This window comes from Tympanuchus pallidicinctus, unplaced genomic scaffold, assembly GCF_026119805.1.
Source record: "Tympanuchus pallidicinctus isolate F22 unplaced genomic scaffold, pur_lepc_1.0 scaffold18, whole genome shotgun sequence".
Lineage (NCBI taxonomy): Eukaryota > Metazoa > Chordata > Aves > Galliformes > Phasianidae > Tympanuchus > Tympanuchus pallidicinctus.
The window spans coordinates 13391913-13404057 of record NW_026294699.1 but is presented as its reverse complement, the minus strand read 5'-3'; positions in this window follow the sequence as shown (position 1 = coordinate 13404057).

Sequence of the window (12145 nt, the reverse complement as noted above, 5' to 3'; positions counted from 1 at the left end):
CGGTGGAGGTGGCACAAACACAGAGCTCTGTGCCCACAGCACACACTGCAGCACCTGGCTGCCTGCACAGGTGCCATCAATTACACAAGAACTGCAATCCCCGTGCATATTGTGAGCCCTCATGCCCAGCTAAGTGACAAATGAAAGTTAAAGCTGTCAGCAGGATGGAAGCAATGCAGCTGTGTAAGCCCAAGTGGGGGTAAAAATATCTTAAAAAATGACAAAGGCAAGATGATGCACAACCCCTCCTTGCAGCTGCTCAAACGTAGGCCAGGAGCACCACTCACTGTTCTGATCTCAGGCTGAGCTTTGGAAACCAGGGATAAAGACTCTTCTGAGAACTGAGCTAATCCAGAGCTGCAAGTGGCTTTCCTTCCAGCATCTCCTCCTTTTTTCCTCCCGTTCCCATTTGTGCTACCTTTCGGAGTAGCGCAGGGACTCTTTGCCACAGGCAGCTCTTTATAAATAGTGGAGATAAAAGGCTTTTCCTGTTGGACCACTGAGTGAGGTTCACATCATTTTCCAGATCCAATTAAAATTCTTTTTGCTTCTTTTTAAACGACTTCTTCCTAACCAGTGGAGTCAGTGAGTTTCACAGGTCAGACCCTAGGCCTGGCCCCTCCTGGCTGCCCCACTGGCAGATGAACAATCTCTGACCTCCTCACAGGTTTCTTGGGTACAAGATTATATATATTATTCTTATCATTTATCTATTCTCTAGATTGTTAGCTGCTCGCTTCACTGAATTGCACTAGATTTCCATTTGTAAAGGGTGCTTTCTTAGCCTGAATAAACTCTGAATTCAATTATTTATAAATTGAAGCATCTATAGTCCAATCTTTGCAGTGAAACAGCAGCATCCTAAAAATGCAACAGCAGCATGTGGACAAGGCTGTTTGCAATTTCTTTATGATATTCACCTCTACAGACCCCTCCTTTTGCAACACATCCAATAGCCATCTGTAGGAAGTTGTTAGCAGTCCCATAATGAGCCCTCCAAGTGCTTCACCCTCATTGTCCACCTGAGGGCTGTATCTGAGGACATCTGCTGCACTGTCTGTACCTGCACAGCTGAAGACGATGCCTCATTGATCTTTGCAAACAATTCTGTGGATTCCATGCCTTAAATTTGCTGCCCTGGAAGCTGCACTTCAGTGAGTGGTTTGGACTTTCAGCATTGCTTCAGTGCAAAAGTGTTTGGAGGAGGTGGTTCTTTCATGGTGGCTATTTTACCTTTTCCCTCCCTGTGTTGGCAAGGGATGTGACAGCATTAAGGAAGCATTCAAGCAGCTGAGCCTTCCTGCTTCCTCACTGCCCTTAAGGCTCTCAGCAGCTGCTAAGTGCAGGGCCAGCATGGGGAGCCTGTGGGCTGTCTGCAAGAAGCTGATGGAAACTTCCCTCTGAAGAAGCCGAGATGAGTTTAGGAAAGCTGTGTCATGGCTTGGGTGCTTGAATGTTTCCACAGGAAAAAATATTTGTTATCAAGTTCTCAAGTTCTGCTCTCCCACAGTAGATTTATTTACCTCTTGAATAGGCAATAACAGTCATTGCACAAAGCCTCCTCGCTCAGCAGATATGATCAGTATTTTCTCATCAGAGGACCTAATCTGAAGTTAATGGACACTTTCCCAGTGGTTTCAAGTTGTTTGAATCCAGACCAGAGCAGCTGCTGGGAGCCAAGTGGCACAGTGCTGCTGCTAACCATCCTCCAAACAGGGATGTTAAAAATTAAAAGGGCTTAATGGCTGTACCTGCATGTCCTCTGACCTGCGCAGGTATTTGTGCTTCTGTTGTGTTGACTAAACAGCGATGCCTCAGCTGTGTGTATGGGGCTCAGTTTTGCAACACCTGAAAACAAATGTTCCCTACCAAGCAGGGAGGCTAAGAAATGGAGAGAGAAATATATGGACCGTATGACCAGTTCTGCACAGTCTGCAAAGAGGACCAACCCAGCTGTCAGGTTACTGTGTATTTATGAAAGCCCATCACGCATCCCCACCCTGGTCACAGCTCTGCTCCCAGGTGCAGCTGGGTGTCTGGATTTTGCTGTAAATGAAGCCACTGAGAGGTGATCACCCAGCTCACAAAGCCCATCTGCTCCCACAGGTCACCTGCAGGAGCTCTCTTCTTCCTGCAGCACGAATCCAGGGGCAGAATGGGAACCTCCTCCATGTGTTTCTCAAGGCCACTGTCCCCAGACATGGTTGTTTTTTTTTCTTCTCTCTTCTGGGAAATGTGCAATGGAGAGTTGCATTTTCTCTTTCCTCTGCAACATATTCAAATTTGTGGAATGAAATTTGTGATAATTAAGATGAGAGCTGAATGCTGAGCCTTCTCCATATCCCCCGGGGTTTTCCTGGGAACAAGATGGATTGCCCAGTGTGTTTCAAGCAAAAAATGAAGAATGAATAAATAAATTTGTGAATAACAGCATGCCTCATTTTGCCTATCTCCTAGAGAGAGAGGAAGCTGATTCCTTAAGTATCAGGAATGTGCTCATTATGCAAAAATGGCAGAGCAGATGTACATATTCATAATAAGTATATTAAAAATCTCATTTTAGCTCTTTAGAAAACAAGTGCAAATGCAAAATTGGGTGCAATTATACTTATCGTCCCACCTACGGTGCGCTTTCATCTGGATGTGTGTTGGAGCTGGTTGTGTGGCAGCGTGGCATTTCCTGTGAGTGAAACTGCACATTACCAAAACTCACCGTGTACAACACTTCATGGCAAAGCTGATCCAAGGCCTGCTGAAAAGGCTCGTGCTGAGTTCAGCTTTGCATTCAGATGAGGGCTGGTCTCTGTGCAGCACTAAGTGTGTTCACAGCCACAGAAAGGAGTGGAGGATACAGCGATGGTGGGGCCATTCATCACAGCTGTCGTTTAATCAAGCCAACACGATGAACTGATAATTGAATGTCCTTGCAATGACTGCCCTGAGCCAGAGCCTTGGGAAGGTCCCTTCCACACAGGGAAATAAATCGGATGAGGAGTCTGCTGTGGGCAAAGAGATTAATCTTGGGCATCAGCGTGAACTATAGTGGGAATAAATGCTGCTCGTGGACTCTTGGTCTGTGCCCGTGTGCTGGTTAGCTGCAAATCTGTGTTCAGGGCTTTGGTGAGATGGCATAAACTGCAGACAGGTTGGTGCTGCGGGTTCCCACGTGGGACACAGACACACATCACGTGTTATCTGAAGGCAGGACTTTTTCCACATCTCTTTTGCAGTATCAATAATAATGATCTTACTTTTTCCCTCTCCCTCTCAAGCAAAAAAATTAATGATTACATCTGCAGTTCTGCTGTTCTTCAAATAAGAGCACCATCGCTTGAGAGCTGGAATGTCTTTAAGTTTTTAATAACATGGAGTTAAAAGCTAAACACTGACAAAATAAAACTCCTCACTGTCAGTAGTGCAAAATTCAGCATTTGTATCTCCAATTTTATTTCTGAAACAAATGTTGAAACCAGGGTGATGGGCAGTGGTGAGACCTCCAGGCACAGTGGGAATGCTAGTTACTATCTGAAGAGAGGGATGGGTGTTAAAGTATGCCAGGGTTATCATCAGTACATCCAGGAAGAGCACAGGTCTGTGTCGGTTGCAATCATTAGCAGAGCAACCTGTGAGGAGCAGAAAGAAAGCCTCTGATTCTCAGTCTGTAAGGAAGGATTCTCTCCTTCTGTAAGGAAGTCATTTGCAAGTGCTTTCATCCTCCCCAGCTTACAAGAGGAAAGGCTGTCTGCTTCCTAAGATTTAATGAGCAACGTTTTGGAATTCTGTTATGGACATACAGGCAGTTTAATGAACTTGGTGCCAGTGGAAAGTCACCTCTTCCAAACTGAAAGAAAATATGGCTTAAGTAGCAGAAGATCTAATATTCAGACTGTGACTGAGGAATACAAGAGTCCTCTCACAGCACTGGGAGGCTGACATGGATCAGGACCTCTGAGTTATTTAATGGCATTCCGCTGTACCCCATAAGGTGTCCAACAGCTTGAATCAAGCTGATGCACGGTTTCTATTAGGTGTGCTGGGCCAAATTTGAATCTTTCTTGATTTTCACACTGACACAAAAAGAGGAGGAATTTGTCAGCAGGGACAGAACCCGATGGCAGATGCCTGAAATGGATTGTGGTGTTTTGTGAAAGGTGAAGGAGAAGAGAGCACAGCAGAAATTGAGGTTGGTTTTTCTCTCCAATCTATTCCTCATTTCCTTAGTTAGAGGGAAATGAAGGAAAAACTCAAATCGGGAGCGAGACATTCAGCTGAACAAAAAGCAAGGTGAACTGCACTTCCAATTGTAGCTCCTATATGAAGACAAAAAGAACTTTCCAAAATAACTAAACATTGTATGTTATCCACGATTAGGGCTGGACATTGCCAGAGGAGAGCATGAAATTAGGAAGGCAAAGACAGGGAGAGAGGGTTGCTTACAGTTGCCTTTTAAACTTATTTCCTTAAAGATCGTTACAATTACCACAAGAAATATGCTGAAAAGGAGAAGTTTGTGGGCAGGAGCAGCAATGAATGAGGACGATATGCCACAAGAAGGAAGAAGAGTAATTCTAGGAGTAAGCAGCTACTTTTAGAAAACACCATCTGTCCTGAATATGAGTTGGCCATATACTGTGACTCAGAGGCTTTTTCCACTATGTTCACAGCTCTTCCTTTATTAAGTGTTGAAAACCTTCATTGGTTCAGCTACAGCCACATCCCATGGTCAATGTGTAGCCCCATCTGGAGCCACGGGACCAGGCAGTTCAAGGAACCCCCAGTTCCAGGATTCATCTCAACTCCTCCTGTGATCTCATGATCTCACTGCAGTTCTTTTAACCCAATGGGACCACCTGTATAAACCTGCCTTGGGAAGTGGGTGGGTTAACCTGTTCTCTCTTGCTGATGCACGCAGAAGACAAAGCAATACGGAAACACTGGGAAGGATCGTCACAGGAGATGCTAAAAACCTCATATTGCTTAAAATAGAAGTTGGCAGGGCACATGTACCAGAGCTCAGATCATACAGGGAACAACTCTGTCATGGGTTTGGGATGTCTGTCTGACATATGGAGAAAAACAAACATTTTTAGATAGCAGAAGGAAAACACATTGATCAGCAGCTTTGCCATTTAGACTCAGACTCCTAATTATCCCCAAACATTGGAGGTGGGAAGTTGCCTTTTGAAATATGTTATTCTGCATCAAAGATTGTTTTCTTCAGGGCTTTCTGTGATATCAGTGGGAAATCAGAAAATGAGAGCAAAAACAATTAATAGATATAAACATCAGTGGGGCTGGAAAACAGGCCAAATTGAATCCCTTGACAGGATGAGGCAGGCTTTCATCACAAAAGTCCAAGGCATCTCCTGAAAGATGAAGAACTGAGCAGAGAAGGGAAAAAAGCCAAGTCCGATTGGGGATTATGTGGGAACTCTGGCAGAGAGTTTCCCCAAATGCTCTTGTTGGGGAGAGAGACTTTTTTCTTTTCATTCCCCCCAGAAAGCCTGCTCTTTGGGTAATAAAGCTGTGTTGGGTAGAAAGATCAGCAGGAACACCCCATAGAAATAGTCGTCCTGGATCCATCCAGCAATGGACGCCTGCACTGCTCCAGTGCCACAAGGGACATTATCACTGCCTTCAAAGGAGCCATAATGCCACGCTCCCCAAACCAGCAGCATAGGGGGACAAGAGAGCCCAAGAGGCATGAACCAAGTCACAACCTCTCCTGCAGTTAATTCTGAGTTAGCACAGTTTTTAATAGCATCCTTTACTCAAGATCACGAGGGGGAAAAATGCATCCATCTGCAGAAAATGAAATGAGGAGAAAACGCTGATTCAGACTGGAAAATAAAGCAGCAGGTGCTCATTCCCAGCACTGGGGACAGCAGCGACTTTGCCCGCAGGTTGCTGAGCGTGGTGCAGCCCATCCGGGATGTGAGGCCTGATGATTCACTGTGTTGCAACTCCAGTGGTTTCTGTGAATTTCCTCCTGATTTCTTGTGCCATTCATGAGATGGCAAGTTAGTTTTCATTTCTATCTGTCGTCCCAGCTAGTCCTGCACTGGAAGTTTGATGGCGAGCAGCGCCCTCACACAGAAGTGGCATTTCAAGAGGACAGTCAGTGCAGAAGCCTTCTTTCTGTTAAATACTGAGAGTTACAACACAGTCTTGTATTGGGCAAGTGAAATGAGTGAGCTCAGTTCCCGACACCAGCTGGAAACTCTGAGACTGGCTGCTTGGGTGAGCTGGAGGCCACCAGTTTGGATGTCCATGGAAATTTCCCTCTATCAGCCACCCACTCTTATCTCCTCTCTGCAGAACGGGAAGATGAGCTCACAGCATCCACCCCACCATGGAGATGTGGACAGGGCCGTATCACATGCACATGTTTTGTTACTGTATGTGTACTGCTCACCCCTTCATCCGATCTCCCCCCCAGGAGCCATGCAGAACCACAACCTGCCACAGCCTGCTCTCCAACACCAGTGTGCAGAGCAAATTATACACTTCAGCATGGGCAGAAAGAGGGAGGGAAGCTTCAGGGAGTCGGGCTGTTCTCAATTAGCAGTTATCTCCAGCAGCTTATCTGATTAATGGCTGCACCTCACACTGTGCCTGGGTAATAGGTGCGGGGAAGGTGCTTTAAAAGTGCTTTGCTCCTAATTACTGTGGAGACTGACACAGTGGGTATCTCTTGTTAGAGTAAACATCTTCCAGTCCTTCCTCCCTCTCTGCTCAGATCTATGCACATAGCAATGCTGGGCCTGTGCTGACAGCACAGGTGGGAGCATGGCAGGTACAGGAGCCAACAGGAAACTGAGCAAAGCTGTGCTGCCATCCGCACTAAGCTCCTCACATCTTCAAGACCTCTCTCATCCCTATGCGTATCAACAGGTCTTTGGGGTTGGGTTAGGCTTAGGACACACTGGTGCAACCAGCAGACATTTCTGAAGAACTGGTTTCAGCAGTGTGGGACTGGCACATCGGGAGGAGATGAGAATGACCGAGCAGCTCCTTTGCTTCAGGCATGTTGGATAATGATAGTCACCAAGTCGACAAGGATTTGGTGATCTTTTTGTAAAATTAACTCTAAAAACACCAAAGCCATGGCTGTACTGCAAAGGAATGCAACAACATTTCCCAATCACGGCTGAATTATATGAAAATTACAAGCAATATTGTGGCTATCTGAGAGACTCTGGCTTTCCTCTCCTTTTCAAGAAGTTTGCATCATTTCACACTCTCTGCAAAGTAAAGAAAGATTTTAAAGTACACTTACCTTGTGAAAATACCAACTCTTCTTTAGAAATGAGCACTGGTGAATTATGAATGAAGGCACGTAGAGTTGAAAGCTCCTGCTTATACATTTTTAAATGTAGCCTTTAGCTTCTGATAATACTCTGAAAAACCAACTGGACTGGAGCTTACAGTCCATGGCAAAAACCACCACGATCCCTGATCTGAAGAATCCTGGCTGCCTCAGTAAGGTTACACTGTCTCCCTTGCAGCCAGGAGGAGAGGCCAGCAGCTCAAAATAATAATAGCAACAACAATGATAATGATAATGACGACGATGATGATTATATTAATAATAATCCACATTTCCAGCTGTGCAGATCTTATTTCGGCTCTTTGCTAGGCGGGACGGTTGTTGGTGTGGAGGTGTCCGGCCCCACTAAGGGATGTCTCTGAGCAAGGGATTTGTCCTGGGCACAGACCCTGACATGGCACAGCTGTGCCCTGCCCATGCATCTTACTTTCACAGGACTCATCATCGTCCTGTTGGGTGACAAGATGCCATACCTGCAGGACCAGCTGGACCCACTCAAGCACTCACACGACGGTAGCATCCTTTCAGTCCCAGGCTTTGCCTCATTCAAACTACCCAAAATGAATTTTCATGAACCAGAGACTTCTTTGGCCCATTCTCCTGGGACACATAGGGATGGTTGGAGTCCAGTCTGATTTTTGCACTGGCAGAAAATGTTTAACATTTTCATAGCTATACAAACTCATGTGAGAAGAGAGCTGCTTTCCACGCAGAGATTGGATACCTCTCCCTTTCCCATGGCTCTGTCAGCTTCAGTATCTCCACCTAATATTAGGACTGTGATGTTGCTAGGATATATTCTGCCTAAAAACAAATCTCCCTTTTATTTTCCATAACCTTTCCCGCTCTGGCTTTGCAGTTGTATATCTTCCACTCACATTCATTTTGAGAACCAAATGATTTCCAGTTTGTGTTGGCTGCTGCCCATCATACACACTCTCTTTCTCTTGTAGTTTATGTTTCTTCTTTCACTCTCCTGGTGCCTTTATTCCATCATGAATCAAAAGGTGGCTCACATCAAATTGCTCCCCCTCTGCTTCAAATAGATTTCTCTGCGTGAGTTTTCACCTATTAAGGATTGCCAGTAGGAGTTTCTTCTGCGTTTTCTTTTCTTCATACTTCTTTTCAATCAGTTTCACTTGACAGTGGTCAGCTCGGTCCGATATCTCCTTTGCAGCACAGCACAGACACTACTGGCATTGTTCAGTACAAATTTGCAGTCAGGAATTTGTGGTTGAAAACAAATGGACTGAAAACCATTAAACCAGCTTTCTTACTCAGCTCTGTGATATTTCCCAGTCTGACCTCTGAAATGCGGTGCATTTCCTGGCACAGACTGCTGGGTTAAAAAATAAAAATAATGGCCTAGGAATAAACTTAACGTGCAGAATAGTTCAAGGCACAATACAGTGCAGTGCACCAGGTTATAGAAAATATGCATATATTGCCATGGATCTGGCCTTCGTCCCAACAGTTAAGAGAATTAGCAGCACTGCAGAGTTCCACTTCTCAGTCACTGGCGATACGCCTTCCTGCAAATGCAATTAGAAACTTCTGCCCAGAAAAAGTCGGAGGGCCCCCAGTCACAGCAAGCTGGTTTTATTCTCAAATTTTTTATCAGACTGCACCATCTAGAGGGCAGCAGCAACATCACCCAGCCCTGCGCTCAGCCTCCCCTTGGAGCACCCATGCTGCACAGATGTTTCCACATCCCACCGTATAGGAAACGTTTCTGTGTCCCCATTGCCTCCTCACTGCAGCTGGAGCTGCTCTGCAGAAACATATGCTGCTGCAAATGTTTTTCTGGCGCTGTGTAAATGCTGTGAAAGCACACCAAAGCAAGGAGCTGTGCGCTCATCATTGCAGGAGGAAACATTCCCTGCCTCATTAGCATCAGGCAGCTCTTAAGGATCTTTGCTAGCGTGGTCAACCCTTAATCAATAATAAGCATTTATACTATATGCCATGTGCAGCCCTCTCTCTTGTTTTCTTCCCTTTGCTTCCTTTTTAAAAACGACTGACCATTTGTTGTTTAAAATGACTGAATGTTGCTGCTTTGTTGCTTTAACTGAGAGCTGTGAGGTGCTGCACAGCTGTGGGAGGAACTGCTGGGTACGGAACCATGCAGGCAGCATCTTGGGTCTGCCCTCAGGGGATTAAAGGAAATTGTCATCCCAGGCAAGGAGCAGCAGCTGACCCTGTAGAAATATGTAGCAAGGCATGGCTGCAGAGGGAACCACTCCTCTTCCCAGTCTGCCACATCCTGGGCTCTCCTCTCAGTCAAATCAGTAGGAGTCTGGTCTCCCAGATAAGCAGGAGTAAATCAACAGGAAGCCCTCTGCTGCCCAGAGCAGAGTGGAGGGTTTGCAGTCCTTCCCTTTGCCTGGTCTCAGTGAACCAACAGATCCTGGCTCTCCTCTGGGATCACCCTGGTGCCATGCTCCAGGATGTAGCTGAGCCCCAGCTGGGGCATTTCATAGTGAAAATGCACTTTGTCATTGCAATTCCAAGTCAAATTGCTGTGGGTGGCCTCATGTAAGGCAAGTGTGTTCATTATCTGCTCAGGATTAGTGTCTCCAGGATTGACAAGTCATTACTTCCTTCTGAGTATTGAACAATATAATTGGTTCTGCCCCTTTGAATCATGTTAAATAACCCTGAATGGAAAATCACTCATAAATGCCACGTTCTGCCTCCCACAGGACCTGTGGATTGCCTTCCCCAGTGCAGACAGAGAGGAGCAGATGTGAAGCTCCAAGGTCCATCCCAGCAACCCCTCATTCCTGTTCCAGCATCACGCCTCCCATCTCTTCCCCCATCATGGCACAGCTCATCCCACTGATCACTCTCTAACAGGGAAGCTGATGCCACAGCACAGAAATGTGATGCAAAATCATTTCATATGGGTGTTCTTACACCAAAGCCTCCATTCCTAGACACCCTTGGGAAGTTTGGAGGTTTCCCAGTCTACCCCTTATCTGGCAACAGGCCAGATACATTTGTGAGATCCAGATGGCCTCAAAGCCCTTGCCCTGTCCTGAAGAAATCTGGGGACATCCCTTAAAACCTGCAAACAGTTGCTCTCCTTCACTTCTAAAAACAGATTCAATTCCAAATTGGCCAAATCAGATATGAACATGTAGGGTTTGGAGCCAGGCGACAAGCTTTAGATCCAGACTCCAGCAACCAAAAATAACCTTGGGATACAATCTTCCCAACTCCCAGTTTTAATCAAGAACATGTCCATCCCCACCCGTCTTCCAGGGGAAGGAATCTAAATACATCTCCAGCTTTCTGCTTGGTGCTGTTCAACCCCATACCAAACAAACAGACATAAATAGTTGCAGTGACGTTTTTTAGGAAATTTTCCCCACAAAAGCTAGCAAGAGATACAGAGGCCTTCAGCCATAAAAAGGACAGAGATGAATGCTGCACGCTTCAAATTTACAGTCACTGGGATCCAAAATTTCTATATTGTTCTATTTCAAAACGCGAATATGAACTCCTTACTCAGATAGCCCTCCCACGATACTGGTGCCTGATTTTGATTTATTAAGCTAAATGGACAGAAAGAAGTGTTGTCTCCCCAGACACAGTTATTGCAGAATGCTCAGAATGTGTGACCTGTAAAACCTCCATGCTCCAGTTTCTCAGCCTACGCGATGCACTGCCAGCAGACAGCTCTGCAGTACTTGCCAGAATAGGATTCTCGACTTACTTAAGTGATCATATGGCTACGTTGCATCCTGCTTCCTAGAAAATATAGCTCCATCTTGATTCTGATTGGGAAACTTTGTGCTAGTGCATGTCTCTATATCTGAGTGACTTTCAACATTGCTTCTGGTTTGCTCCTGCAGTGTAAATTGCCTTTAGCAGCACAGAGCCCATCAGGTAGGTGCTGCTTCAAGCCTTTGCCAAGGATGCCAAAAATTAAGGCTGAGCATCACCAGGCCCAGCTTTGTCAGCAAACACTGTGCTTGTTTGCTATCTGCGGTGGAAAAGGCAGCTGACATGGGAGGATGCTTCTACTGCTGATCTCTGCTGGCTTTTTTAGCACATGCAGTGTGGTTTGGTTGGGACATGAAGCAGAATAACCGCCACTCTTGTATCACTGCTTCCTTTCAGATCAGTGCTGGGTGTTGGGCAATAGGAGCACCTGCTTTGAGGGCCAGGTGAGGATCAAAGCACAGAAATTCCTTTTTGTGGTTGTGCCTCTTTTTTTCCAAATGGCCTTGCATTGGAGAGAAAAGAAAGAAAGGAAGTACATTAATTGGTTAAGACTGACAGAAAGCTGCAGAGAAAGAATGGCTGAAATCATCCTGGTGTCTCACCTGCACCATTGATCACCCCGTCATGGACCGCAGTCTACATCACAGCTCCTACTGGAGGTCATTATAACAGCAGGGTCTGCAATCCCAGATGGACTCATGGCATGTCCATTGCAACCAGTATTTCTGAATCCCAAAGTCCTGAGAGTTATTTGTAAGAACTGATGAACAACTTGGAAAATAGGCAAGATGCAAAAGAAAAATAAACTGTGCTCACAAATAGTCATCAATGTAGAGGTAAGTTGTAAATGTCCATCAATATGGACATAAAAATGTCCATCATCTTATGTATCCAGTCTAACAGGCAGCTGCAGAAGCCAGTTAGAAAATGCACATGATTTGACTCTCACATAGCATAGCACAACCTTCAGCTTTCAATCAGAACATGGTAAACTGAGAATTTATTTACATACACCTGAAAGCACTGTGGCCTGATGAATGAGAAGGATTCATTCCATTCAATGCCCAGTGTCTCAGAGCTGTCATT